Source organism: Myotis myotis, unplaced genomic scaffold, assembly GCF_014108235.1.
Source record: "Myotis myotis isolate mMyoMyo1 unplaced genomic scaffold, mMyoMyo1.p scaffold_m19_p_10, whole genome shotgun sequence".
Lineage (NCBI taxonomy): Eukaryota > Metazoa > Chordata > Mammalia > Chiroptera > Vespertilionidae > Myotis > Myotis myotis.
The window spans coordinates 46,470,186-46,474,220 of NW_023416314.1; the positions used below are offsets into that span (position 1 = coordinate 46,470,186).

Genomic DNA, 4,035 nt, shown 5'->3' on the forward strand with positions numbered 1-4,035 from the left:
TTGGGATAAGGCAGGATTTAAACAAAAAAGAATGGGAGCAAGGCTAATGTAGAAATGTGGGCAAGGCTAACATACCAAGAAAGGAGCCTAGGAGGCAGGAGACGATTAGGAAAGGAAGGGTACAGAGTGGGTAATGACTACAGAGAGTGTGGCTTGCAAGAGAGGTTCAATGTGGGAGGTATTGGTGATTGAGGTTAGAAAATTTGGGACGATTAGGAAAAATTCAATTTGGGACAGTTTGCAGTGTTTGCAGACTATCGGGGGGGGGGGGCGTTAAACATCAGGAGAGTATAAATTAAGATCTAAAGCTCAGCAAACTTTATGCCTATGAATAATAAATAAGGAAGTCATCAGCCTATGAGTGAGAAAGAAAATTTTGGTAGCAGATAGACTTATTCAGCAAGGAGAGTAGATGAAGATGAGGAGATGGCCAAGAACAGAATCTTAGAGGTCACCTGTGTAGGGCAAGTGGAGAAGGATACAGAAAAAGAACGGTCAGAGAAGTAAAAGGAGAACCCATGGAGGGGGGATCACAGAGATTCAAGAAGGCAAGCTCAGTAACCATGGTAAAAACAAGTGAAAACTGAGTAAAAGTCCCTGGGTTTGGCAGTTAGAAATCGGTGACCTTTGAGTGGGAAGTTTCAGTATTGGGGAGATGTTTTCCTTATATCTTGCAGAAAGCACACAGCAAAGGTTATCACCAATTTTCTTAATTATCTCATTGTCTTAGCTCTGGTTGCTATAACAAAATACTCACAGACTACGTGGCTTCAGTAACAGATATTTGTTTCTCACAATTTGGGAGGCTGGGAAGTTCAAGATCTAGATGCCTGCTGATTCAGTTCCAGGTGAGAAATCTCTTCCTGGCTTGTGGATAGCTACCTTCTTGCTGTGTCCTCCTATAACAGAGAAAGAGAGTTCTGGTATCTCCTCTTTTCCTTTGAAAGGCACTAATCCCATCCTGGGGCCTCTACCTTCATCATTTCATTTAAATACCTCACGGGTAGCCAGGATACAAAGCGAAAGGAAACAGGATCTGGAACACCATCAGGGATCGTGATCCTGGTAGTCCTCTAATCTTCTCTCATCTCTATTTCTCTGGGCACCGTTTTGGTATCCCCTATCTTTGAAGACTAGCTTTTAATGTTTTGACATGAATATGGCCAAACAGGGGCACTCTATAAGTTCTGAGCATGCACCTCTTCAAGGATTGCCAAGAAAAGACAATTCTTTCCTTTAAAATATTTTAAGTCTAGATTTTTTTTCTATGATTTCAAAAGCAAGCAACAGAAAAGAAATCACTCAATTGCTCCATCATCTCCCTGGGTTGTCAGGCAGGTATAATTATCACAATCTTATACCAGGTATGTACATGTGGGCACAAAAACTACTGACTTATTCCTTGTTGTTTTCCACCATGTCATGAGGCCTGCTATGAATGGAAAACCTTTTCCAGCCTAAGGACAACAATTTCTATTTTCAAAAGTTAACAGCAAAATACCAGGCCTGTGTGTCATAGCGGTTGAGCATCAACCTATGAACCAGGAGGTCACAGTTCAATTTCAGGTCAGGGCGCATGCCTGGGTTGCCGGCTCAGTTTCCCAGTTTGGGGAGTGCAGGAGGCAGTTGGTCAATAACTCTCTCTCATCATTGAGGGTTCTATCTCTCTCCCTCTCCTTTCCTCTCTGAAATCAATAAAAATATAATTTAAAAAAAGAAAGAAAACAACAAAATATGAACAGTTAAACCAGAAGGAAGGTATTCCACTTAAGTAAAAACCAGTCATTGCCCTTCCAGCATGTGAAGATGCAGGGAGAAAAAGAAGGCTACTTACGAACAAACTGTCACCAGACACCAAATCTTCCAGGACCTTGATCTTCAACTTCCTAATCTCCAGAACTGAAAGAAATAAATTTCTGCTGTTTGAAAAAAGAAAAAAACACACAAAAATACCAGCCATCCGCTTAGTCAAGCACCTTGGGTAGTTTCAGGCAAATAAAGCTCTGAGCAGAAAATATGATTGGGAATTAATCAGCTCCTTTAGCATTTAATCTTTTTCACCCAGTTATTTCTGTTCACCTATCCTCCTCTGAATAATCTTACATCATTTTACTCCTCAGGGAATCTGAGCATTGCATTATTATTACTTTTTTTTTTTCTTTTTTTTTTTGAAATTGGGCTGTGAGGCATTTCAAGTCCTTTGGTAAGAGCAGATACCTTGGGGAAGGTATCTTACTAAGTAACATCTGTTAGCCTGGGGAGTAGGAGGTGGAATTGTGTAAGATTTTTACTTCCTAAATTAACTATTTCTGAATTGTTAGACATTTTTACAATGAGTATGGCTTGCTTTTGAGAAAATATATATATAAACACATACTTTAAAAAAAATGTTCAGCTCGGTATGGCTCAGTGGCTGAGCATCGACATATGAACCAGGAGGTATCGGTTGAATTCACAGTCAGAACACGTGCCCGGGTTGCAGGCTCAATCTCTAGTGTGGGATTCTCTTTCATCACTGATGTATCTACCTCTCTTTCCCTCACCCTTCCTCTCTGAACTCAATAAGAATATATATTTAAAATGTCCAATGCCTTCCAAAGGCAACCCCACAGGAAAGAAAGGTATTTTATCTATGGAGCTCGCTAAGGAGATGATGCCATTTTCTCCATATTCTAGTGCTTGTTGTCCTCTTTTGCTCTTTGTTTCATGATGAAATTCTATGCTTTTCTATAATTTTAATGTCTTAACTAAACTATTATGTTGGGGTCCAGCCCCAGCAGGTCCAGGAGTTCCCAAAGGTGTGGAAGGAGTCAGCGAAGAAGGAATGACTCGGAGACAGCGTTCAGTTGATCATCAGCCTAGCCAGGTTCTCTAGCCAGGTTCTAGCCAGGTTCTATCTTTATTCTCCTGTTACATCTGTATTTATACCAGATGATTTTAATCCTATCCATTCTATTCCAAAGGTTAGGGCATTTGTTATCTCCATTCCAAGGTCACTACTCTATTGTTCTGTTAAACTACGAGGAAGTAACTGAAAGAGATTATCCTAAGTAAAGATTATGTAGCTTAAGCGTGATTGTTCGTAGTTAAAGTGATTAATTACCCGCCTGGCACTTAGTTAAGGGGTTTTATTCCCTTCCTTAGTCCTGTTAATCCCTAACTCCAGGGAAAAATCCCCACCTGGGGAAATAGCCTTTCTCGAAGAGGTGACCACATAGCGCTAAGAACGGGAGCAAACATATTAAGAACAGTATGCCATATACGCCAGGTCTCTTGAAACATATGCTGTGCAGATGTTTCTTCCCTGCAGCGACTGTGTCAAGCAACAAGGATGGACTGGCTTCCGGCACTATTAAAATAACCTGAAGGCTCTGCCCCCCGTCTTGCCCTTAGTAAATCATTCCCCACACTGTTACTGGAGTGATCTTTCTAAAACACAGGCTTGAACTTGTCACATCCCTGCTGCAAATTATGTAAGGCTCCTCCTCCCCTGAAAGCTTCAGAGACTCCATGAACCAGTCCTCACCTACCTGCTCCTCTAGCCCCATTGCCCTTTACTTCTCACCTTACTCTGGAAGCTTCCACAATACCAAACTAAGTTTTAAGGGTCAGCACCTCAAGGCCCAGTCTGAACCATCTCCGTCTCTGCCTAGATGAGGATGTACAAAGACTTCTCCAAAATGCTTGATTTGCTGGGGCTGGATGCAGGTGTGCTCCTATCTGTAGGATTGAGGTCATAGGGATTGAGACACAAGGGTTGGTACTAAGGCAGGTGGAATGTCATCACCTTGCTGATTGACTGTGAACATCTCCTCATTCCTATCTTAACAACAGCAGAATCACCAGCACATCTCCACATCCCCTTGACATTGGTTTTCTCTGTGCCTTTATGGGTCTGACATAACTCTCTGGTGGCTTCTGTGAAGTCTGCCAAATGGATTACCTGGCATTTCTAACCTGGAAGCAGCCTCAGAGTGGGTGTCATATAGATCAGAGGCTGCTGTGGCTTAGCTCTGCTGAGCCTCTTGAGTTCCT

The 4,035-nt window shown here is 42.0% G+C and overlaps 1 long non-coding RNA gene across 1 annotated transcript; it reads right to left on the reverse strand.

Annotated features, from left to right (window-relative positions):
* Positions 1 to 763: 763 nt before the first annotated feature.
* On the reverse strand, positions 764 to 3,693 carry LOC118664061. Its single transcript, XR_004970257.1, has 3 exons — positions 3,566 to 3,693; positions 1,835 to 1,899; positions 764 to 899 (listed from the first exon to the last, which is right to left on the reverse strand). It is a non-coding gene; the product is annotated as an uncharacterized LOC118664061 (long non-coding RNA).
* Positions 3,694 to 4,035: the final 342 nt, after the last annotated feature.